This window comes from Botryllus schlosseri, chromosome 1 (genome assembly GCF_051294905.1).
Source record: "Botryllus schlosseri isolate E-star chromosome 1, Bs_hap1, whole genome shotgun sequence".
In the NCBI taxonomy this organism is placed as follows: domain Eukaryota; kingdom Metazoa; phylum Chordata; class Ascidiacea; order Stolidobranchia; family Styelidae; genus Botryllus; species Botryllus schlosseri.
This window is the reverse complement of record NC_137236.1, coordinates 13,977,171-14,004,916: the sequence shown is the minus strand read 5'-3', so window position 1 is coordinate 14,004,916 and position 27,746 is coordinate 13,977,171. Positions and strand designations below refer to the sequence as shown.

Here is a 27,746-nt window from a genome sequence, read left to right as displayed (position 1 = left end):
AATTCGAATATAGTTTATATAGTCCTCAACCATTTGCGCCCTCGAATTGTATCATATCAATTTGTAAATGGGTAATGTAGTGCATCTTATCAATTCGTTTCTCTATTCTCTATTTTGGCTGGTAACTATAAACTGAGGCTGTGCAATTAAGCTACTTCATTAGTTCAGCAGTGCTACGTATATGTGAGCGATACAGCGCTTTCTTGCGTGTATATTTAACTATATATTCGTTCTTTGGTTCAGAATCAATGACCACTAAATCTGTAACTCAGACAGCTAGCAAAATGCAATGACGTAATTATGCCTTACACTTCAAAAAGGCAACTTGACTTGAATTGTGACTTGACTCGTGACTTGACTTGACTTGACTCGACTTGACTCGAGTCACCTCCAAAAATCGAGTGACTTGACTTGACTCGAGTCACCTTCGAAAATCGAATGACTTGACTTGATTCGAGTCAAAATTTGCAATGACTCGAAATGACTCGTGACTCGAAGGTAGTGACTTGATCCCAACACTGCAATATAGTTTGTATAGTCCTGAACTATTGACGCAGGGTCGAATTGTATCATATCAATTTGTAATTGGAGAATGTATTGCATCTTATCAATTAGTTTCTCTATTCTTTATTTTGACCGGTAAATAGAAACTTACGTAGTTCAACAGTTAAACGTATTAGAGGTCGACCGATTATCGGCATGGTCGATTATCGAGGCCAATATTTACAGCTTTCCCGATTATCGATATCGGCTTATGAAGGCCGATATGGCGGCCGACATTTTATATTTGAAAAAATTTCAAAAATATTGGAAATTCAATGCTCGGTGTTCTCAATCTCATAAAAACGACGATGCGAAGGGCTATATACGACAGATTTACCCTTGCAGGACGAGGTTAACTGGGTGAGCATGCAAAGCAACTATGCTTCCTGCATTACAATCTACCTTTTTTGGACTGATTAGAAATTCTGTATCATGTTTTGCTTTTTGGGTTATCCCAAATTTCAACGAATGTGCACAACTAGGCAATAATTATTTTCAATTTCAGTTTTCTCTTTTGTTGTTCAGCTTTCTGTGACATGCACAAGTGCCACCATGCCTAATATATAATATTTTGATGAAATTGTTTTCCGCGCCTTCCATATTAATATCGGCCTATGATATCGGTTATCGGCCTTGCGTCGATATATCGGTATTAGTATCGGCCTGTAAAATCAATATCGGTCGACCTCTAATACGTATGTGAGCGATACAGCGCCTTCTTGCGTGCATATTTATAACTCTATATTCGTTCATCGGATAAGAATCAATCACCACTCAATGTGTATTTCAGACACCTAGCAAAATACAAAGACGTGATCATGGCTGATACTTCGGAAAGGCAACTTGACTTGAATTGTGACTTGACTTAACTTGACTCGAGTCACCTGCAAAAATCGAGTGACTTGACTTGAATCGAGTCACTTTCGAAAATCGACTTACTTGACTTGACTCGAGTCAAAATGTGCAATGACTCGAAATGACTCGTGACTCGAAGGTAGTGACTTGATACCAACACTGCAGCATTGTGGTATTATGTGGCCCGAGTCGTCGCTAGGTATCGTTTACATTAATATAGGCTATCACTTCACTGAAAAGTAGGGTTGGAATTAGCAATGCGACGTCACATGACATCATGAGGTTCACGTTCGCGTTCACACAGAACCTTTCAGAGGTTCACACCATCCCTACTGTACATCAGCGATGAGCGGACTGTGATATTTTTCAGTCCAAGTCCTATCCCGGAAATGTTCAATTCGGTCCTACTCCATCCTGATCCCAAAATAATTTCAAAATTTACAGTCCAAGTTTGGTCCTGAAAATTTTAAATTCAGTACTTCTCCATCCTGATCCAAAAATAATTCCAAAATGTACAGTACAACGCTCCATCCTGATCGAAAAATATTTTCCAGATTTACAGTTCAACTCCATCCTTATACAAAAATATTTTCAAAATAGGAAGTCCCATTTAATAACTTTTAAAAAAAGAACAAGTTACAGAGGATAATTAGGCTCTCTGAAATATAGGCCTAACTCTGGTCTGTGACAAGATGTATAATTCCAATGTTTGCCTACACATTCAAAACTACAGTGGGCCTAAATGACACAGCAATTTTCATTTCACATTTTAGCAACACGAGTGTGAATGACTCATGACTAGCAAGATGGCTATCAACACCTAAATCATCACATCATGAGCAATGAGCAATATCAGCATGAAGATCAGGTTTGATCATAATGTTTTTGTTTTTTTAATAAATTTGACTGACTTTGATTAGGTCGGTTCAATGAACAAACGCTGCACAATTCAACTCCAGCCTGTAGAAGCAAAAGTTATTACAACTGGAGAATTTTCAATATGCTCAAAATTATACACATTTTTCTCAAATTATACTGGCTGCCCGTCGCTATGAAGTTTTGTAAGAAAATAGTGCATAACAAATACGGTTCAATTCCAACAAATGGATGCGTGAAAAACATGGTAGCCTATTTACTGTGGGAAATTCTTTCATCATCAATAATTATAGGTGCACATGGGCACCCGCAGACAAGCCCATAATGACGGACCATGCAAGTAATCTCCCCAAGAGAGAAGGTTTTCAGACTGAAGATTGGCTTGCGCGAAGAACTTGTTTCGGCGGACAGTCTCGAGCCAGCTAACAAAGACAAAGAACATCCATTCATGGTGGCAAAACCACCTGCAATCTGTAGACCGCCCTTGCTTGATCCTTCAATGTCATCCCCAGATCCTCCACAACGACCACCGGAAAGCTCCCAACGTGAACAGGACAGGGTTGTAATGAGTCGAGTCATGACTCGAGTCATTTTCTTGAAATGGGAAAATGACTCGACTCGACTCGAGTCAATATTTGGATTGACTCGACTTGTACTCGAGTCATTACGCATGACTCGATCCAAGTCATTGACTTGGTTTATTTTATATGACTCGAAGACGAAGAAATTTGCGAATCGTAACGGCTAGATCAGTGGTTCTTAACCTTTTTTCCTCCAGCGCCCCCTTTCAAAATTTATCGTGCTCCAGCGCCCCCCAACCGCATATTGTAAGGAATGTAATAAAGACAATGAGTAAGAGAGAGGGCCGTAACAGCACTTCGCAATCCCCCCTAAAAATTATTGCCTTGCGCACCCATAGCGTGATAAACCAAACTTCCGAGGGCTTCGCCCCCAAGAACCCCGTAGCGTGATTTCGATGGTCAGCAAAGTTCGTGTGGCATGGTCGCCCTAGGTAACAAAATTTTCTATAATGCATGAATGAATAGGTGGTAATTACATATATAAGTCGCTATAAACTTTTTATCCTCTCAGCCCACGTAATCAGATTTACCAGTAGCGCTGAATGAGCTGTTGTATGGGAAGATAGAGGGCACGTAATTAATAATTAAACATATTCGGGCGTGCCCGTAGGTACAATTAATTCGTTACCAGGGCCGTAACAGCACTTCGTCAGCCCCCCAAAAACGTTGGTCTTAGCCCCCCCCCCCTCGGGTGATAAACCAAACTTCCGGGGGGCTTCGCCCCCAGACCCCCTTTCGGCTATCCACTATTTGCTGATACTAGTCGGCCAATTGGGTGTCCATTTACTGAGCCAGGTACTCCCGCCTAGACGCGCGAAGCGCGAAAAATTTCAATAATTAATGATTGAATTGGTAAATATGATCCGGAATTGCATGTATATTGATATCAAATTTATCCTCTCTCTACTCACGTAAACAAATTTACCGGTAGAGCTGAGTGTTGTGTGATTGAAAAGGTAGGGCCGTAGGACCCCTCAATAATATTTATACATCTTCGGGCGTATACCCGTTGGCAGGAACGAAATGGCACTTCGCCAGGCCCCCCGATAAAACTTGGGTCTTGGGCTCCCATAGGGTGATAATCCGACCGCCCCCATCACGTTGTTCATTTTGCCACGAAATCAGCTGTACTGTTTAGCGAGCCAGTGCGAAAACTTTCGATAATTCATGATAAAATCGGTCAGTAAGATCGGGAATTACATATATATTGCTATTAATTTCTTGTCCTCTCTGCTCACGTTACCAGACTTACCGGTAGAGCTGAGTGAGGTGCAATGTTCCGTCTAAGCTGCTCACGTGCGCAGTGCTGACACGGTATCTGTGCACAGAAAATCTACGTTGCGCACAACTAATCCGAAGTTTTGACCCTTTTTTAGTCGTTACGCACTGTTGTCCAAGGGTCTGCGCAGTGAGTTTATTGAGTGTGCGCAGACTCATCAAAACGTGGAGCGAACAATGTGAGGTGTCTTGGAAACTGTAGGGCCCGTAACTAATAATTAAACATATTCGGGCGGGCGAACCCGTTGGTATGACTTCGTTGCATGATGTTATTTCGTGACCTCCTGTCTGCTATATCAAAAAATATAGAATCGCCCAAAAGGGATATCGCCCAACAAGAATATCTAGTTTTATAGATATCCCTGTCGCCCAATCGTACTAAACTAAAATACGAAAACGATTTCAAATTGGTATTTCTTCACTGGCATATAATTTTTCCCTGCCGGATGGAATTCCTCTTCTGGGGTTCAGATTGCCAACACAGGAATATTCGGTGCCAGTCATTTAGGCGCCCATGGACAATTAAACCTATATGTCTTTTGTAGGCTATATATAACGAAGTTTTCGGTGTTCATTTTCTCTGAATACTCATCAAGGATATGTCCTACCACCACATCATCTACTGCGAAGCCATTTTTCTCCAGCGCCCCCCATACCGCCCCCCTGAGCCCAGCGCCCCCCATATCGTCCCCTGAGCTTTTCCGCCCCCTTTCAAAATCGCCAGCGCCCCCTGGGGGCGCTGGAGGCAAGGTTAAGAACCACTGGGCTAGATCAACGCATCTGACGAATTCTGCCGACATCGCTTTTGTCACCACAGCTTTTGTTGCACTCGTCTGATATCAGATAGGTGGCCGTAAAAACAACAGACAATGGTACATATAGTAGCATTGTACAAAATCATCCAGTGATGAAGAGGTAATAAATCCTCCGCAATCAAAGTACCGTATACTCAAGACTTTTCAATTATACAAGCAAAGTTCAATTAGAGCCAATGCAATGACTCAGTTCGTCAAGTACTTGGAAGAGACTGATAAGCTCATGTGTAGATTTGAAGGCGATGATTAGCATATGTTGCATTTTTTGTCGACTAGAAAAAACGAGTATCCAACGCTCTTCAGTGAGGTTCAAAAATGCTTGTCAATTCCTGCATCTAGTGCACCATGCAGTGGAAAGTGTATTCAGTAAATGTGGATTTATTCTAAGGCCACGCCGCTTTAATATATCTGAGGATCTCCTCTCTACTTTGGTATTTTTGAAGTGTAACTCATCATTGATTTGATCTGCCGTCTGTGAAAACACACAATACCCTCCGTCCATTTGACGTTCACTGAATCTGGTTAGATTTTAAAAATTAGAATCAATGATATGAGAAGAGAAAATTTTGGATTTGAAAATTAATGGAGTATTTTTAGTGAGAAATTCTTTCATATAATATGTCACGGTGGATTCTCTCAGCATGAGTGGCTCTGTCATGCTCTACTTCAGTGCTTTTCAACCTGTGTGACGGTTCGCACTTGTGCGAATGAAAAAATTTGCAGTGCGAATGATGAACATGGTGCGAACGGTGCGAATGAAAATCCCGGATGAGTGCGAATGACGAAGGTGGTGCGAACGATGCGAATGAAAATCCCGGATGAGTGCGAATGAAAATCGTGAATAATAATTGCTTTTCAAATAAACATAATACGAAATTCAAGCGCAGTGTAACCTTAGTTGTTGCGACGCAATTGTAAAAACTCGTTTAACTTGGGACGTACCACTAGTCGTAGCTCTCACAAGCCGTAGTGAATTGATATTTTCGCACTATAATTATTACGTAACCAAAACCCTGGCTTGGAAGCTGGTGTAGTGACAGACCAGACATATAGCAGCCCGTCGGAGGCTGGGAAAATGACGTTAAATTCACTTTCTGCTTACTTTCGCTAAACAATCATCAATACTTGCGTAATACCTGTTCGATTAGTGCTAGGCACGAGGACAGTAGTAAATACTATCATTACAGACTGCCATTTGCAAGTTACAGTAACGCAAATTTTACCCTTTCAGGGGTTATTAAAGTATATACTGCAAAGGGTATAATTTGGGTTCACACTGCCAGGACTATCTGTCTGTTCGGCGAAGCCAGCCGAAAAAAGGGGGAGGGTGGTTGAAATAAAGGGGCGGGTGTGATTTTTACCGAATTTAGTAATATACAGGGCCGTAACAGCACTTCGTCAGTCCCCCCAAACGTTGTTCCTGGGCCCCCATATGGCGATAAACTGAACTTCAGTGAGCTAGCGCTAAGCGCGAAAATTTTCGATGATTCATGATAAAATCGGTCAATAAGATCGGGAATTGCATATATATTGCTATCAATTTCTTGTCCTCTCTGCTCACGTAATGAGTTTTACCGGTAGAGCTGAGTGAGGTGTCTTTGAAACTGTACAGTCCGTAAATAATGATCGAACATCTTCGGGCGGACGGACCCGTTGGTATGACTTTGTTACATGATGTTATTTCGTGACCTCCTGTCTGCTATATCAAAAATATAGAATCGCTCAAACGTACTAGACTGAAAGATCACACGGTTTCGGATTGGTATTTCTTCAATGGCATTTAATTTTTTCCTGAAGGATGGTATTTGTCTTGTGTGTTTGTCTCGCTGCGATCGTTCTGGCACACTTCTTGGAGTCGCATGTTTCATGGCCTAAAACGTTATATGTCTTTGTGCTTCGTGCCGCGGTAATGGCCTACGCCAATATGTCCATTTCTATAAATCTTGCGTATTTTCTCTTGGGGGAAGAGCACCCAATAATCAAGATATTTGGCGACTTGAAATTGCGCCTAGCGCGAAATATTTTTGAAAATATTGCATAAATTGGGTTTGGGGTGCGGCAGTTATGGCCCTGGTATATAGCATCAATTCATTAGGGTTAAGAACATGCATAAATAACGATTATACAACATCATCGTGTTGACGATTATACGTGTATGATAAGCTTGTCGACGAGTCCGAAAGAGATGTTAATTAGCGACTGCCTGATCTGTTGTGAACAATTGAATACCCGCGCTTATCACGGCATCAAACAATAAAATACGCGCGCTGACCAATGCGTCTTACGTAGCCCCGGCCAAAGTATGGTAGGCCCAAGACTTGGTAGTTAGGCTAGCGATATCTTTCGTATACTAGGCCTATTGCAGATGCGATTGTGCAGGCCAGCGATGATATCGTGCGCACCAAGTCAATGCAGATGCGATTGTGTAGACAAGCGATGATATCGTGCACATACCGCCAATTGCAGATGTGATTATTCAAGCCAGCGGAACTAGCCCTGTTGGAGACGCGATAGATCAGGCTAGCAACGCTTGCCGAGCGCGCGGCAATAAATGACGTGATTTCGCAATTATCTCAGCGGGAGACCGTGTCGCTCGTGTCACGTTACATTTGCAGTGCAATGCGCAATGACGAATCTCGCTAATTGGTATCACGCCTTTCGTTATTTGGCCGTGCGCAACACTGATAATACGACTTATTGAATTGCAACCGAGTATTAGGGTCTGAAGGGCCATTTCAAAAGGATGGGGTTTCACGTTTTAGGAGGGCGTTTCGCGTTTCTAAAGGGAGAATAGCATATTTTGAACAACGTCGACAATATTTTTAAACAGAAATAAATTTAAGTACTGGGCGTTCTTCTGAAAACAGATCCCGGGCCGCAAAATATGACATCGCGGGCCTCATGCGACCCGCGGGCCGCGTGTTGGTGACCCCTGCTTTAAGACCAGACCATCCAAGCACTAGTTAACTTGGAGAAGGGTTTTAGTGAAATAGCTGAAATCAAAACGAGCGAAAATAGTAGCATTTTTCATGAGACACTTGGTAGCTTAAGATACATAGTAGCCAATTTGTTGCACATCTGAGCAAATAAATGTTGTATTTTCGTCTTCTTTTTGCATATCAATATTCGGTTAGTTTGTGCGAATGAAATTTATTTTACAAAAAAAGTGCGAACGAAGCTCAAAAAGGTTGAAAAGCACTGCTCTACTTAATTCTTAACTCGAGAGAAGCGACGACCACGTTTTCGCCCTTTTTAGAGACAGACGTCGTACAGTAAACAGGGAATTTGTGTCGCATTTCGTGTAGCATTGCATTAACGTAATATCTTCCATTTAGAGTAATTGCCAGCGTATATTTTAACGATACGTTATAGACCAGTTAGTTAATCCTACTCGCAATACAAGCTACGGAAACCCACTGTGTCTGGACTTTAACGGTCAGTTAGATATCGGTCGTTACTTGCAACAAATATTCCAGTCCAGTTCTATCGAGAACTGATCCTACGCGACATAAGAGTTAAAATATACGAGTGCCGACTGACGTCGATATGGATACATCACTGCCAGCAGCCGAAGCAAAGGTGCTCAGCCAGCAGCAAGTCAACACGGATTCGACACTGCCAGCAGCCGGAGCAGAGGTGCTCAGCCAGCAGCATTTCAATACATCACTGCCAGCAGCCGAAGCAGAGGTGCTCAGCCAGCAGCCCGTCGATACGCAGCCGACGATGCCAGCAGCCGAAGCAGAGGTGCTCAGCCAGCAGCATTTCAATACATCACTGCCAGCAGCCAAAGCAGAGGTGCTCAGCCAGCAGCATTCCAATACATTACTGCCAGCAGCCGAAGCAGAGGTGCTCAGCCAGCAGCATTCCAATACATTACTGCCAGCAGCCGAAGCGGCGGTGCTCAGCCAGCAGCATTCCAATACATTACTGCCAGCAGCCGAAGCAGAGGTGCTCAGCCAGCAGCATTTCAATACATCACTGCCAGCAGCCAAAGCAGAGGTGCTCAGCCAGCAGCATTCCAATACATTACTGCCAGCAGCCGAAGCAGAGGTGCTCAGCCAGCAGCATTCCAATACATTACTGCCAGCAGCCGAAGCGGCGGTGCTCAGCCAGCAGCATTCCAATACACTACTGCCAGCAGCCGAAGCGGAGGTGCTCAGCCAGCAGCACGTTCACAAAGTTATAAAAGAATCCACCGCCGCTTACAAGACAGCTAAGCGCGCTTTCTTCCACACCGTCAAGAACGCATCATCACACACGTACGTCGCCGAGTGTAAATGCGAACTAGACGAACTAATCCTTAAGCTCAAGGATACATTACACAAACTGATACAGATAACACAAGCCTACGAGTCCACTGGTTCCATCCTACCACGAATTTACAAGCTGAACGCAGATATCACCCGCTGTCGAAGTAATGCCAACAGCGCCTTATTCATAGCATACCAGCGTACCTTCTATAATTCCAATCAACTACGAAGAAGAACTAAATCGAATCGTCCATTTCGCATAAGTGCCACCATTTCCAAGGAAGCCGCAAGAGAACAAATCAAGGCCGAACTTGAAATAGAGATGAAAGGACTCGAAGTCGAATTTGAAGCAAAGATGAAATTTATCAAAGCAAAGAAAGAACTCGTCGACGCTCTCACCAAGCTGAAAATCGCCAGTATCAAATTGTCCCACTTATCCCCACGAAAACTAGACAAACCTGTCCCAGAAAGCGTTGTCGTGCGTACCGAACATTCACCTTTACCTACTACCTCTGACACAACTCGCACGCATGCATCTGATACATCTGTGGTTGTTAGCCAGAGACCCGTTAATGGGCCGGCGGTCACTGCGTTACTTACTTCCCACTTGACCATACCGACAATTCCTGGAAATGCCCATGTCCAACCTAGTCCAGTCCATTCCCCCAATCATACCGACGATATAACCGTCAACTTCCCGACGAAAGCTAATCCTAATGGCACCGACCAAATGGCCACTCCGCACAGTGTGAATGTCTCCACTGGGCCGGCCATGCCTGGCAATACTGAAGTCCTTGTGCAACTACAGAGAGTCTTTTCTTATGCTACTGCAAGCAACAGTCATACTATCCGCACCCCTGGTTATGACAGACCGGGGTATTTTGAAGACTATGATGCCGAAAGTCAAGCTCACACGAATGTACTAGACACTGCACCGCCGCATATCGTGTCTGGACGTTTCCAACCGCTTCTGCCCTGGGAGACGAAGACCGTGAAACTGCCCCGCAACAGAGTGGCAGCCGCTAAGCCACTCTATATTCACCGTTTGAAGTCCTCGCAAGATCCTGAACTATTCCGTGGACACCGAGACGAGATCAAGAAATACCTGCTTCGGAAATACGCTCGATTCGCTTCGTCCGATCTGCAACTCCGCAATGTCCGCATCGAACGTCCGCCTTAATCTGTGCTAGCACCGCGCGAATCGTATTACACGTTTTTCTTTATTTCCTTTCGTGCTAACATAATTTGCCTATTATTAGTCTTTCATACGCTCATCACCACCATTCCTTCAATTCGTGGCTCATGGATAACTGCATTTATTTGGCATTCACCATTCGCCACAGGGCCGGCTATGTCACGGTGGATTCTCTCAGCATGAGTGGCTCTGTCATGCTCTACTTAATTCTTAACTCGAGAGAAGCGACGACCACGTTTTCGCCCTTTTTAGAGACAGACGTCGTACAGTAAACAGGGAATTTGTGTCGCATTTCGTGTAGCATTGCATTAACGTAATATCTTCCATTTAGAGTAATTGCCAGCGTATATTTTAACGATACGTTATAGACCAGTTAGTTAATCCTACTCGCAATACAAGCTACGGAAACCCACTGTGTCTGGACTTTGACGGTCAGTTAGATATCGGTCGTTACTTGCAACAAATATTCCAGTCCAGTTCTATCGAGAACTGATCCTACGCGACAGGTACATATAGTAGCATTGTACAAAATCATCCAATGATGAAGAGGTAATAAATCCTCCGCAATCAAAGTACCGTATACTCAAGACTTTTCAATTATACAAGCAAAGTTCAATTAGAGCCAATGCAATGACTCAGTTCGTCAAGTACTTGGAAGAGACTGATAAGCTCATGTGTAGATTTGAAGGCGATGATTAGCATATGTTGCATTTTTTGTCGACTAGAAAAAACGAGTATCCAACGCTCTTCAGTGAGGTTCAAAAATGCTTGTCAATTCCTGCATCTAGTGCACCATGCAGTGGAAAGTGTATTCAGTAAATGTGGATTTATTCTAAGGCCACGCCGCTTTAATATATCTGAGGATCTCCTCTCTACTTTGGTATTTTTGAAGTGTAACTCATCATTGATTTGATCTGCCGTCTGTGAAAACACACAATACCCTCCGTCCATTTGACGTTCACTGAATCTGGTTAGATTTTAAAAATTAGAATCAATGATATGAGAAGAGAAAATTTTGGATTTGAAAATTAATGGAGTATTTTTAGTGAGAAATTCTTTCATATAATATAATTACATACTAGTGGTAAGCCGACTATTTTTTTCATATCCAAAATATCCTATTCTGATAACCTCGCTTCCTCTTGTTGGAATTGAGCCAAATTTGCTATGAATCATATTTTTACACAATCTAAAAATGTCATGAGGTAGCCAGTAAAATTCGAAAATCTCTATTCGTAATTAATCCAAAATTTTCTCCCAGAGCATTGCTTTCTACCGGTCGGAATTGAGCCAAATTTAAGTTTTTTCAGGCAATCTAACAATTCTAAGAAGTAGCCGGAAAATTGGAAAAATATGTTTTTTATCAGCCCCAATTATTTCTCCAATGGTGTAACTGCGATGTAGTCATCATCATCATCATTGGTTTATTAGCAATTTTATCAGTTCAATACACCACAAAAATGCGATACAATGAAAAGACAGGAAGATGTCGAAGCGACAAGGAGTAGTCTATGGAATCTGACACCCACCTTGGCCTAGGCGATGTAAAGAGGAGGCATGCACACTGAATGAAAGTAAAGAAGATAGTATAGAAAAAGAATGCGACAAGAAATAGGGCGGCATGTCATGGGAAGCGAGATCGATAGGTCAGTCGTGGTCCGGTAATCTTGAGGATGGACTGTATTTATTTAGTAGTAATTGCTTGTATTTCGACTTGAATGTGGACATGCTCGTCGACTGTCGGATGGCCGGCGGGATACTGTTCCACACATCAGGTCCGGCATATTTGATGGAGCGATGATCTTTTCGGTCGATCATATGATATTTGGACGACGTGGACGCGCGTGTGTTGTACTTGTGCGCTTTTGATTCAGAGGTAAAGAAGTCATTGAAATATTCGGGGCAACGACCGCAGTGAAACTGATACATAAACTTGGCGATTTCTAGTTTCCGCATATCTTCTATGTTTAGGACGCCGAATCTCTTCAGCAGCGACTTATTCGATGGGCAGCCAGGCCCCTTTGGGGCCCTAGCTATGATTCGGAGTACTTTATGCTGTAGTTTCTGCAGTGGCTTGAGTGCAGTTTTACTGGCAGCCCCCCAACAGAGGATGCCATAATGTAACTTCGATTGGATTAAGGATTTAAAGAGTATCAGAAGAACCCATGCTGGCATGAAGCGCCCAAGGCTGTAGAACAGGCCGCACTTCGGTGATAATTTAGTTTCTAGGGACTGAATATGACTCTTCCAGGACATGTTCGAGTCCAGTAAAACTCCGAGATATTTGGCATTATCTGTGTTGGAAACGGGCTGACCAGCGATATTAACGGTTAGGTTATTTTTTGAATTTACTGTCAGCAATTGCGATTTCGAGGCGTTTATGCAAAGGTTGTTCTGGGCCGTCCACTCATGGACTTTGGGCATTTGGTCACCAGTCAGGGCATCTAGCTCGGCCGTCGAAGATGCTGAAGAGAGGAGGTGAGTATCATCAGCGAACAGTGTGGTGTTCAATGAGGAGGTTTCAAAAATGTCGTTGACATATAAGGTGAAAAGGACCGGTCCAAGTACTGAGCCCTGGGGCACACCACAGGTCACCGGGTGAGGAGAGGACAAGGTGTCTGAGATCGCAACCATTTGTTGGCGACCAGTGAGGTAACTTTTCATGAGCTCAAGTTGTGGGCCCCGAAGTCCGTAACGCGCCAATTTCGAGATGAGAATTTTATGATCTACGCAGTCAAACGCTTTTTTTAGGTCGAGAAAAATGCTACATCCCACATTTCGCTTCTCTGAGATATCATAGTACTGTTCGGCCACTGTTAGGAGGGCATGAGCGGTTTGGTGTTTGTTTCGGAAGCCAAATTGTTGAAGGGAAATGACAGACATTTTGGCGAGGAATGAGGACAGGCGGGAGAGGAGCAACTTTTCGAATACAATCCCGATGCATGGGAGAACGGATATCGGACGGTAGTTGGTGACATTAGTTCTATCCCCAGCTTTGTGTACATGGACTACTCTGGCTTTTTTTAGATAGCTTGGGTAGACTCCATTTTCTATCATGAAGTTGAAAAAATGGGCCATATATTGACCGATATGCAGGCTTATCATTTTTAAAAACCATGATGGGATTTGGTCATAGCCGTCGGCCTTGTGCGATTTCAGTTTGTGGATGGCTACTTCTACTTCGTATTTGGTCGTAGGTTCAAGCACAATTGACTGGGATATCGATCTCACCTCTGACCTGGCCGACACAGGTTTTGTAATAGAAGAAGCAATATTTGGGCCTACGTTACAAAAATATTCATTGAAGTGATTCGCGATGGCCGCCGGGTCTGAAAGTTTGTTTCCGGTATCCGAATTCACAATTTCCGAAACAGACTTATGGCCTTTTTTTCGATGTAGGAGAGAGTTAAGTCCTGACCATGTTTTTCGAGTGTCCTTTATGTGTCTGTTGAAGAATCTCTCATTGTACTTTGCTTTTGCCTTGGAAATAAGATGCACGGTGCGATTCCTGAAACGTCGAAATCTTTCTCGTTCATGTTCTGGGCAGTTCTTGGTGTCTATTCGGTTATGCCACCGGTTACGTTTACGGATAAGTTGAATCAGCTTTGTGGTCATCCACGGATTTCGCTTCAATTTTCTTTGACTTCTCGAAAGGCGCTGTAGAGGTGCAAATTGTTCCAGCAGTGATTTGATAGCAGACATAAACTCAACAAATTTTTCGTCAAAGTTGTTTACCGAGATGTGGGGGATGGCTGATGTTTTAAATTGATTGAATGCGGCATCATCGAGCGCTTCTTCGTCCACTAACTCTCGTCGTCTGCAGAGGTGATATGTTTCGGGGGGTGTCCTTTGTTGTTCTTGTGATAGAAAACCAATATGGTTGTGGTCACTGATTTTTGCCGAAATGACAAATGGAATGATTTCCATGTCGCGCGAGTTGGTATATATGTGGTCGATCAAAGTCCTTGACTTTTCGGTTATGCGTGTAGGCTCGGTGATCATTTGGTAGAGACCGGCGGATTTGACGGCGTTGGAGTATTCGTTGCCTTTGTGTTTTAGAAGGTTTATGTTAATATCTCCCGCAATGAAACACATCTTTTTGTCGCTGTTGACTTTGTCCAGTGAGCGCTCCAACGCTTTTGCGAATTGGTTCATGTTTTTCGTGGGATGACGGTATAATACGGCCACAAGAAAAGATTTGTGAATTCCAATTGGGTGATCAACTTCCAGCCATAGCTCTTCGCAATCTTTGACATTCAGATCGTAGTCCTTGCAAATTTCGTAAGGAGTTTTTTCTTCAATGTAAAGACCAACACCTCCGTAAGATTTCTTTGACTTCGGTGCCTGAGTATACTCGAAGTTGTAGCCCGATATATCAACGTTTTGCGTGGGTTTGGTTGAAAAGTTTATTTCTGAAATTGCTACGAAGGTAGGTGACTTCAGGTCAACGATAAGGTCTTTTAACTCATCATGGTGGGAATTAGATTGCAATCCTCTGATATTTGTATGAATCAAACTAATTTGTTTACCCTTCGGGGCTTGCAGAATTGATGCCGTCTCGTTGATCGATATTGAGTTACACTTTCTGATTAGTGGGAAACTATTCTTATTCGTCATGATTCCGAGTTGACCCAAATTTCCATGTTAGCTTGTCAGTGAATGGAGATACTTATGCGTTCGCGCTGTTCGATTCGCGTCACGCAACAGTGGCTTAATCCAATTAAGTGGGCGAAGAGCGCTACAATAGCGCTACAAATAGCGATTTTACAGTAGCATATATCGAAATATATTAGCACCAAACCTTTGGATGAATAATATCAAGTAGAGTTTCGGTTCAAAATTGCTATGTATTTTGTCCAACGGTTGGCGAAGCTGGGTCCAAATCGGTATTGATTGTCTGACGGTTGGTGGAGTATGGAAGCCAGTGGCAAATTTCCCGATGTAGCAACCACAGTTCTGTTCAGTCTTGATATCCTATTTCCAAATGATATATCCAGTTCATCAAACTTTTTGCGTCTTCAACGGATTTCTTGCTGTATCGTTGGTGTATCAATTTGGTTGGTGAAAATTCTGTCTATCTAACTCGATAAATCGACTTCTTGTCTTCTAGAATCCTGGATTTTCGACAATTATCATAGCTACATGTAATGCAATTTGGAAAACCTTTAGTAATATCAAAAGGTATCTGTTTTTGTCACTGCACATAGCTACATGCACGCTTTAACAGCATGCTGACCTGGTGAAAATACCCCTACATAAACATAAACATGCATCTGTTGATTTTCTATCACCTCATTTGTCGACGTGAATTCGTAGGTTCTCTATCAGCTAGTATGCAGACTTGAATTCGTTGGTTCTCAATCAGCTATTTGTGAGCTGTCGTCGATGTGGTCATGATAAAAACTGAATGCTTGTATTTGTGATGTATCAGACTGACAAGACAGATATTTGATTCTAAGTTCTAAGATTAGTAAAGTTATCATATTGGCGGCCTGTCTCGTCTATCTGTAGCATCGGTAAATGAGGCCAGGAACTGTCCGTAATCTACCTAAATAAACATGTGTCAAGACTCTGGTAGGGACAAAATAAGCATGTTAGGCAAGCAAGGAATTCGATATCACCCAAGCAGGATTGAAAACATTGGATGAACACGACTTCAATACTGTGACTTGGACTCGGACTCGAGTCATAACACTATGACTCGGACTTGACCCGATAAACGGTGACTTGGACTCGGACTTGACTCGGTGTTGAATTGAAAATGACTCGACTTGACTCGAGTCAAAACCACAAAAGTAAGATTGACTCGTGACTCGGAACCATGTGACTTGGTTACAACCCTGGAACAGGACGACACGCGACACGACGTCTACGCGCAACAAGCAGATGAAGACACTTTTCAGAAGAACGTTCCCCCTCGATTCCGAACTTGAAAATGCTAGTCATGATCTGCTGGAGGGTGGTGTTGCTGCACATAATGCACCTACAAACTATATCCGAGCGATTGCGACTCGCAAATGTATACGCATATTCCTGGCGCGTTACCGTTGGAATATTACCATCCTGATACATCCGTACCGCTCTGACGTGCACGCTCAAAATGTGCCAGTCAGCATGTTGATTGATATTTATTGTTGTTCACTGTTGTGAATTGTGATAAAGAATAAAGATTGAGTGTAGCTACTAGCTGTACTTGTCTGGCGTTCTCAGTATCGCAATGAGAGTTACGTATAGTTAGTTAACTACTCAGTAGGATACGAGCTCGGGGCTGATGCACGAAGCAACGTAACTCGTAGAAATGCAAGGCCAAGGATATAGGAGCATGTGCATTTTCCGCCCGCATATCTGTTGTCACGGGGCGCACTATAACCTATGACGACGGTGTGATGCAAATGATCGCATGATCTCATGCATGATCGCAGCTTCATATGATTCATATTTCCGACTGTTAATCACCGAGCATATGGATATTTTTTCACAAGAGCTTCCCTCATTTTAGATGAACAATCCACCGAATATTAGCCAATCTCCAGGGCATCAGAATTGCGCCCATTTTCGCTTTGCAGATCTAAATTATACACTTGCGACATTATGCTACTCAGATAGTCAATTCATATTCACCATTATATACAATAATAGGACGTTCAGAAACTCTATTTTGCGTTATTCGCTATATACATATATATACGGTACTATATAACTATACAATAAATCAATTTATTCCATCAATTTTAACAATGCACTGTGATTGACTCCTAGCCCAAAAAGAGTTATGGATCGGGAATTGACGATATAATCCCAATTCGAGCATTGCTTATTGCGATTTCAAATGTAAGGCCTTCGGTCGATTTCCAGTTTTGTCTTCACGTTTAGTAGTGAACTAAATATGTCGATGATACATTCCTATCAATTTACCCTTTGGTCTGGACGTATAGAACATTTGCGAGTCAAATCATTTTATATAGAATCTCATTACGTTTGTAGCAATCCTATTCAGACGTTTTTCCTATCGCATGACCATACCTAGACGGCCATCACTCTCCCCCCACTTTTTTTAAAAGGGTAGGTTGTTTTATATAATTCCCTAATACACTACGCATTTTTTTAACTGTGAAACTCTGGTTATTGGCTTCATCGCTGCATTCAGTTGTTCTATCCCTCTCAAATTATAAGGTGAAGACACTAATGGAGGGGTCGATTCATCTTTTAGTTCTATTTTACATGGATACTTCATGGCTTGTTTCTCCCGCAAATGCCCGACAAGATCTTCCAATTCTGTGGCAAACGGCTCATACACCGCTCTCCATATTTTCTCTTCTATAATAGCAATTAGCGTTGTCATTAAGGTCGGGCGGTTGGAAAGGCGCTTTTGACAGCAATACGGATTGCTTACGAAGTTCTTCCAATTCCAATCTAACCTCTATATCCGATTCATTTTGCAACACATATTCCGTTATTGGACCATCGAATACCTTTCGCGGGAAATATTTTGGCCTTTTATTTGTCGTTAGAAACGAGGCACATAACTCTCCACTATGAGATTTTTGATGCTTCGGTACGCTTACGTCAACATCCACTTCGGGGCCTATTGGATTGAAAAGATCTTGCGCCCTAAAACTTTTCAACCCGTCGCACTCACATTTTACACCGAATGTGACCAAATTCCGTGCCTGCACTTCACCACTATTTTCAGCGCATATCCTAACGGCGCTGTCACTATTATATTGGCACGGGTGCGACTTTACAATTTCTAACGACCTAACATTCGAAACAGCCTCGCGATTGCTGTTTTTCACGTTATTTCCTTGATTGGCCAAAGTTTTTTATTTCCCACCCTTCACTATCATATTCTATTACGGCTTGTGTCGACAATGAACACGGAACACCTATTCCGGACTGAGCCAGCTCGCAACTTGCAATTGACGGGCTCTTTAACACCGTATCAATTGAAGGCAGCGGTATAACCTTGTCTATCCCATGATATCCAATAATATTTAACGGGACATTACCACACGCAAAAGGAATTGAAACCCCATCAATTTCTAGATATATCAATGACTCGACCTGTGACGATCCACCTATACCTAATATTGTCGATGTAGCCAATTACCCGCGTATAAAGCTAATTTCCTCTACGATCGGATAATTATCTGCCAAAACTTCAATTTTGTATTTCCATCGAGTAAATTCATGAATTCTCCACTTAATGACTTAGTCGCATCATAGATGTTCAATAAGGAAATAGTCTACTATTCCAGAATACTACTCAAATAGGTTTTTCATACATGCAGACCTATACAACGTTATCCCTACTTCTACTTGAGTATCAACACTGACTACTTTGACCAGCGTAAAATTTATTTCCTCTATCTAATCAAGTTCTCCGGACGAACTTAATAGAATTGAAGATAATAATTGTTGATGCGTCTTTATATCGACTTCATGGGCATCAGCAGTGGACAATGTAGGCCTACGACATTTTCTAAAATACTATCAGCAACTGTATCGACATGTAACATGTATCGGAAAACAGCTATCATGCACCAAATAATCAGCCTATTACTGGGTGATATCAATATTGCTTCTTCCGCAGTAATATATTGTTTTTTATCGATCATTTTTGGACGCTGAGAAGGTAATAATACCTGTGGCACCTTCTCTCGATCGAGGGGCGTTAAGAAAGTCCCCTGTACAATGTGATGATTTGCGTTCGCATTGAGCGACACTCTTTCTGTCGTTGACCGTGGTGTCGGGTGATTTCCAGATTCCAACTTCATATCTTCTGTGACTCCGGGCGACGACTGAAGGAACCCGTACGCTCGAAGAGGTACCGCTGGTTCGACTTTTGTCCGCGTCTGCATTTCTAACGGATTTGAAACTCGGCCTGTAATTTCACTTCTGGCCACTCCAGATTTTGCTTGGCTCCTTAAGACTGGTTCAAGCGAAGCGGCAGTACTTTTGGTACTCACTTTCCGGACGGTAGTCAAATAAGTTCTCGCTTGTTTGACGTCTCTTTTGGCTTTTTTGAATAGTTTTGCCGTCTTGTGTAGAATAGACGTCACCTTTTTCACGAATTTTGCTTGATGCTGGACACGTGCTGTCACCTGACCTTTATTAGCCCGAGTCGTTAGCTGTCGTTGTTGAGTGGTCTTCATCAGTTGGGTGTTTTTGCGAAGGGTGCAAGTGTCCTCGTTACGTTTTCGTAGCCAAAATAACTTCATGATTGATTACCCCTCACCTCCCCACTCTTCAGAAATATGTGAAAGTCCACTCTCTTCTAAAGACGAATACTCTAGAAGCAACAATGATTACCAGGCGCCTTGAATTACAATTCCGTTGGGTGCCTCCATATGTGTTAGTAGAAATATCTTGCCTTCAATCTTGTTAGTAGGAAGATATTGTGTTTTGCCTGGGTTCTTTTGCTTGTAATCCAATTTTGGTGAATGACTGTTGCTGGCGGAGCAGTCTTCGAAGTGTCTTGAACTTTCAATGACCTTAGGGTCCAGTTTTAGCTAGCATATCTGTACGTACTTGACCTTGGTACCTTAATACAACCAAATACTCCAATATTATACGTCACATTCAAGTAGCGATGTTACCATAGCAACAGACATTCTTAAAATGCATCCAACTGTTACTAAAGCATGCTAAAATCGTGCACTCTAACACATATGCGATCCAGACCATATTTCAATAGCAATTCCACGTATCCATGTATTCATAATTGACCCAAAATCAAAACATGTTCATATTCTATCGAAGGGCTCGTTACATCGTCACATTATCGTTCAAGGCTGATCAAGATTTTTGTGTATTTGTATAATCTAGGATATATTAGGGTGTTACTCATCTAGTTTTATGACAGCTCTCACAAGCAACTTGTCTTGGTTTTGTAACCGTCTAACCTCACTCAAGTGTAGGGGTCCTAGTTGCTGTTGCGTGAACTAGTTACAACGCATACTAAATAATTCACACAAAATCACACAATTTTCAATATACATTGATCCCAAAAAGGCATTAAGTACTTACACACATATATACGTAATCACTTTATCAACCGTTTTCCTGGCGTGACGCAATGTGTGGATATAATATAACGCATAATATATAATATAATATACATACAGTACATATATCGCCAATTCACTGTAACGCCTTTTCACTGTAAAAGTCCGCAGATACCGAAAATGGTGGATACATCATTATAAAGCAACTTAATATTAAAAATTACAGATAAACTGAAAATAGCCACTATATTTTAATCCTTCGCATTCGCTTCAGACACCTTTGTTACGCATAACAAGCGTGTCAGATTTGGGTTGTATGTAGGGTGGTTTCACTAATCACCTACCTATCGGTAGCTAGTTGACCCAAAACGATCACCTAATTTTTTAATGGCCTGCTTCAAGAATAGTTAACTGGCTACGACCCTATAGCCTACACTCTGTCGTAATTATTTTATGGGTTACAATACTGACATTATTCCCAGAGAACATTAGATAATGTTTCCTTATAAGGAATATTGGTGGGTAATCACACCTCTGTTGTTTGACAACGACACATGTGTGATGAAAGGCGTCTTATGGGCCGCCGTGCCAGTTAGTTTCAACTTCAACGAAAGCTGTACAGAATACATAAACAACAATTCATATTCTATAAGGCTATCGCCAACATATATATGTCATCCTAATTTTTAAAGACATGCATGTTCCTATATTGGTATATTACGGATGTTAAAGCACACAAGAATTTACAGTTCAAACATCTCATCTCCAATCTAATCTTTGGAGTGCAAAATAAGTAAATAAAGAAATGCGAAATACAATGCATTACAGGCTTTAGTTACATTAAAATTAGTATTTCACCATATAGCCAAATATACGATTCATAAGCGTTTACAAATTGCGAATAATGATACAGGACGAGTGGCCACTATTGCTTGACACAAATTGACACTATTTCTTTAAAAGGATCACATAAAAACACCATAAAACAGAGCCTAATACCTCGGTTCGCAAGCATTATGTTATTTCGATATCTCAGCTCAACGTGGATTTTTTCTAACAAAATTACATTCGAACTTTAATATACAATGCGTCAAGACTGCTTATACTACAACTATACACTTTTGGTAAATATTATTTTTGATTAGCCTATATCTAGATGCTCGATCCTTATCCATTATGAGCTCCTAGTACTATAAAGACATATTTCATTCATTTTCGAAATATGCTCAATTTCAAATCTTCCACTTTTTACTACATTCTCACACTAGTCAACAACATCTTTACAATTAATACAACTAATCTTCCTCGCATGATGCTTCTACTGGCTAAATACGGTTCATTTGTTATCATTACATTTGCATTTTAAGATCCGACTATATACTTCTGATATCCGCTAACACTATCCTATTTCTCGAAAAGGTCTGGAATCACCGTCATGTTTAGATCCGCGCTAATACAATAATGACGGCGACTAACGTATTATCCTATATTTAATGTGTGACGATCAACATCTGGCCATATGTCCAAGCTTCCGGTATTTAAATTCAGCTAACTTCCTCATCGCATCACTCGGGCATTTAACTTGGTGATGTATTTTCTAGTTTATGATGTCATCAACCTCAATTTAATTTCAATTTGGGTTTCAACAAATAAAAAGATTCATATAAACCTTTTGTGTTGCATCGTTACAGTCCGTAGATTTTGATAATAATCCGTGATATCTCAAAACACACACAACGGTCCGAATTTTAGATAGCGCCAATTAGCCATAGTTGCTATGCATTCATCAGCGTAACTATATCCTAGAATTACGGGTCCCTAATTGTGGATCTTTTGGTTATAATAACTGTGATTCCACGGTTTTTCCTGCTTCTATACTGCAGACCAGATATGGCGTCTGATAACCTGCTAGAGTTGCAACCTGAGCCCCACGTAATGTGTGGCTGGGTAGATATACTTAGCTCTTTTTGTAGTAGACGCACGTCCCTGTGTTAGTCCTTGATCTGACAACTCCAACGTAAATGCAACGACAGTATTGCCTCGGATAGATATATTGGTCGAATATGTATGGAATATACAGTAGGATATCGCGTATGAGTCTAGTTTGTAATTGAAATGCACGAGCTGATAAATGGTAAGTCACGTGGCTGCGAGAAGAAAGATATAAGTCACGTGATATACAGATATAGGCGATGTACCATAATGATGTTGTATCTTACAAAGTGTATGAACCGTGAGAGGGCGCAGGGCGTTCCACATCGCCTCTGCTAAAAAGGCGTGATTAGCGACAATAGAAAATGAAATTTACATGCATTGAATAGTAGTACGATTAAGAAATGTAATAATTTCAACATATAAAACATAGCATGTTGATTAACGAGGTAAGGCCGAAGTGTGTAGTTAATAAAGTATTGGTAGAAGGGTAATAACGTCAATTGAAAATGCGATATTGTAGCCTGATGTTGGAATATTTATACAACATGATAGCAATGCAACCGTATGAGATAGCGTGACGATAACACGTTAAGGGTAAGATTTAATATAGTCAAATTGGCGAATTGGTTATCTGAGGCAATTTTGTGTTTTATTAAAAGTACGAAAGAAGCAAAAAAAATATGTACACAAGGTAATTGACATTAGGTCTGGCGAATGCGTCATACGCTAGAACGAATTGGTGGTAGCTCTAAAACGAGTGTATGTTATTTGTAAAGGCAAAATCCTATAAGCGGAATCCAGTGTATGGTTGGGGAGCATATTAAAGTCAAAACTACTTTTCAAATTAATCGAAACACGTGGTTCAAGATACCAGAACGGCTTGTAAAGGGCAATTTTATGAAATCTGTATTAAAATGAAAAAGGAAAAAAAAATAACACGAAAAAAGGGTCGACAATTGAATACAAAATGGCCGACAATCGGTTCGATATATGACAAACAAAGGAGCCGCGGAATACGGCATGACGAATAGGTCATTAGTGTGGGAAATGGGGTAGATATGTGTTATTGTTAGCCGCCGAAAATCCCACGACAGCGGGGAAGACCGATTATCACATTAGACGGTACGGGCGGCGGCGTTAAGTCTGCCGCAATAGGGGAAAATTATACAAACCAAGTAGCAAGTATCTCTCAAAATGTAGGCAAAACAAATCAGTATCTCGGAAGAGGTTGCGGGAAATGTCTGTCAATCAAAATCCACTTTGGGTATCCGGGTTACGGGATTGTTCACGCGATAACCGGCCATGCAAGAGAAGCGTGGTTTCCACGTGCGATTGACGAAAATTAATATAATATAATAGAAAAAGTTCATGAATGCTAATATTTCAAGGATTAGGAAATTCATCGCGATGGAAATGTCAAATGTCCATCAGTCTTTAGGAAGACCGAATAATTATTTATATACAGTTAAACCGTGCACCGTGGGTCGCGAACCTGCCTGGAATAATTAACAGTCAATGCTCATTGCTCAATAATGATTGTATTTAGATCCAATTAGTTCACTCCGCCAAGGTTAAAACGCGTATCGCCTGTTCTGCGAATATTCTTCACGACTATCGAAGTCGACTTAAAAATGCGTATAAATACGTGGTGTTACCAAAGTAATGTTGAACTGGTATGTCCCGAAATGTTGACATAGGCGGCGGAATCGGAGATCGGAGGTTGTTGTGTAGTAGAGAGCATTGCGGCAGTTCGCGAGACCCGTTGGCAGACGACAACGAATTCTAGAATGCAATGCAATATCGGCAGCAAAAAGGCTATTTCACAAAGTAGGAAAATAATAATAGCAATAAAAGTAGCCTAATGACAAATTGAAAAAGAAGGTAAATAAAATAAACACATTGTATTGTCAGTGAACCAGATATGAAGTGGTGAAAATCTGCACCGATAGGAATGAAATGAGCCGAGTAGGCCTACGCTATAATGTAAGCGTAAGTACTAAGTATTGAATCGATTATTCCATGCGTGACGGACGCAAGGCGGTTATATAAGCCTTGTGAGTAATTTGAGCTTTCAAGTAGAAATAAATAAAAATTTACGTAATCTCGAAGTGAATGGAAATTATGCCGGGTTATCCGGGTGTATTAATCAGATCAAAAGTATCTAGAAATGGAATATTCGCATCAAAGCATGTCAAGATGAATGTAATCGTAGCGTAACGCGGGGAATTCGTCATTTAATTATATGACAAAGTAAGTCGTGAAAGTATAGTGTAAAAATTATAAAGAGAATGTAATAACAATAGCCGAAGTAATGACAAATGTTTGTATTGTTAGGTAGCCTAATGGCATGTACGAATTTAGTGCTGCGAACACGCAGTCATGTCCAGAAAAGTCCCTAGCGATATGTACACCGCATGGCATACCACAAATCCAGACATATCGCTGGATCTGCGCGCCATATGCTCTCCAGGTATAAAAAGGTTTCCGGAAATAAATTGACGTGTGCCGTTAAACACGTCGCGACAGTTAATGCACAATTGCGTAAGTAAGAATCGTGCTTCACATTAAAAGTATATATATAATATACAGTGACTGTAACGCTTTTGTAAGTACGGACTTCCTAGTAGATCGAAGAAATGACTCAGATTGCGGTGCGAACGTCAGCATCAGATTTCGTAATATCGCGAGTCTGAGCGCTGGAGACCTCGAGTCTAATTACAACACTGACTCCGCCCCACCGCTTGATCAAGGCGGTAAAGCGGGACCAGATATGCAATCCCGTGGCCGACGCTTTGAGAAGACTCGGATACACCCGGGTCGAAATTTGTGCCTTAGATCACAACACATAAGCCGAAACAATTCTTGATTTCCTAGTCGGAGTAGCATATATAAAACGGGAAATGTCCGTGGCCAAAATAAATCACGGGATATTTAGATAATATTGCGTCCAAATGGCATTGCGGGTAAAATAAATGTATCGTTAATCGCATATAGCTAGGTTGTAAAATCTGAGTATGTTCAGATGACATTATCGCGGGTAAGTATGTAAAGACGTAAATTACGAAGAAAAATGACAATTTGTCACCGTGTTAAAGAGGCCTTATTTAAGTATGGGTAATTAGAAGTAAGCGATTATGTAAAAGACCTAGTATAAAGAAAGTAAATAAGTCAATGTTTTTTAAAAAAAATGGGAAATTAATTCCGTATCCACAAATTCCAGCATAAGGCTGAGTTTTAAGTAATGCAAATATGTGATTAAAATCAAATAACCATTATGAGAAATTGTAGCAAAGCGAGGCTATGCGAATACGCGTAATTAGATAAGATGAATTGAAGTTAGAAAAATAAAGTTAATTATAAAATCCCAATTCCCAGTGCTACTGGTATATCTTAATAGTTCATAGCCGAGATCTAAATTGCCGGTTAAAAAGAGCTGATGTTGCCGCAGAATTATCATATTAAATACGGTGGGATGTTATGTTATAGTCGGCCGAAAAGACGCGTCACTATTGTTATGGAATTCACATTGACGGTATGTAGTTACGGTAGTTAAAAAAAGGGTAGCGCTTAAATACGCGCGGAAGTCAATGTCGCATGAATGACAGATGAAATCACAAAAAGTAATGTATGAATTAGGTTTAAAGAAATATTCCGAAATTAAAATAATGGGATTAGTAGTTATGTTCCACGGAAATGACGTGAATATAACAAAACGAACAAAAAATAGATTGGTAAATAACCATGGTGATTGGTAGTGAGTTACGAGGTAATACGAGGGTAGGAAAACCGCAAAATTTATAATAAAATCGAAATGGAGTTGTTGAACAATTAAACAATTGTAAGCAAATGGTTTGGTAAACGAGTCAGGTAGGCTAATCGTGCGAAAGTGAAGTTATTTATGAAAATATTGAATAGTGGATCGGTGGTTAATATTCGATTTCACGGGGTAGAGAAGCGATTTTATCAGGCGGCCGACAGTGTAATTCCCGACGCCGAATGGATGTGATAATGTCGTTAGAAAGGAAAACGTTAAGAATAAAATAACAGACTTTAAGGCCGTAATGTAAAAACGAAACCAATGAACAACGTCTTGGCAGTGTCAGAGTATCACTCAAATCTGGTTCTCTGAATGTCATGGCATTGAATACAGAAACACAAACAACTAATATAATTATGTAGAAAGCACGAATCGAGCAATAACGAAGAAATTTGCTGCTAGCCGATAAAGCCAAGTGAGATAAATCATTCTCACTGCCGAATGCATTCCCGAAATTCGAAGTCAAATAAACGGATTTACCGTGTAAGTCTGAAAAAGTCCTGGATGGCTCCATAGCAGTTGTAAGTCCAATTGTGTAGGAGGCGATTCGTCCTTCGTTGAAGCTGAAATCATCTCACGAGTTGGCACCATGCAGACCAGATATGGCGTCTGATAACCTGCTAGAGTTGCAACCTGAGTCCCACGTAATGTGTGGCTGGGTAGATATACTTAGCTCTTTTCGTAGTAGACGCACGTCCCTGTGTTAGTCCTTGATCTGACAACTCCAACGTAAATGCAACGACAGTATTGCCTCGGATAGATATATTGGTCGAATACGTATGGAATATACAGTAGGATATCGCGTATGAGTCTAGTTTGTAATTGAAATGCACGAGCTGATAAATGGTAAGTCACGTGGTTGCGAGAAGAAAGATATAAGTCACGTGATATACAGATATAGGCGATGTACCATAATGATGTTGTATCTTACAAAGTGTATGAACCGTGAGAGGGCGCAGGGCGTTCCACAATACCGACTCGTTATATGTCAGTCTTTATTCTACTTGCCCCACATTATAGTTCGCCTGCAAACATATTCACATAATATATATCGGTATTTATAAGTATTCACATCACTAATTTGTAACAATTTACATAAATTCACTCGTTCGATTTTATAGAATTACTAGAGTAGCATTAACACCTTTATTTCCCATTTCTGCCATTTCTGCAGACAGGTTAATGTAATTTCCACCCGGTAAAAAGCCGTGTGCCCATTAACAATTTTCCGTTTATGAAACGGCGGATTTTGCCTGAGCGCCGGGACCGAAATACCGTTGACTTAGGGCAGATCGTGCACAAGCTCCACGAGCTCATATAACATTACAATTAGATTACTGGCATTTCGCTATAATTTAATGAAATTAGACAACTAGAAATCTATCATCCAGTTCAGTTATCCAAGCATACTCGGAGTCGGACAGCCATTCTTCAACTGAGCATGTACTAATTGTTCATGTTCATACATAACGCGCTAAACCTGAGTATGCGATCCACGCCGTGTATTACTATATTCTGAGACGCGGTTATTCGTCATCATACCCGCAATTTCGTCATCAGCACAACACTCAACACGCAGAGTGGAATTGGTGGC

At 41.3% G+C, this 27,746-nt stretch overlaps 1 protein-coding gene across 1 annotated transcript in view; it reads right to left on the bottom strand.

Annotated features, from left to right (window-relative positions):
• Positions 1–19,964, bottom strand: part of LOC145442723 (ERI1 exoribonuclease 2-like) — a 110,543-nt gene extending 90,579 nt beyond the window's left edge. The window contains exon 1 of the mRNA XM_080320709.1: positions 19,938–19,964. The gene's annotated coding sequence lies outside the window, so the exon portion shown is untranslated. The remainder of the gene's footprint in view (positions 1–19,937) is intronic.
• Between the last annotated feature and the right edge of the window lie 7,782 nt (positions 19,965–27,746).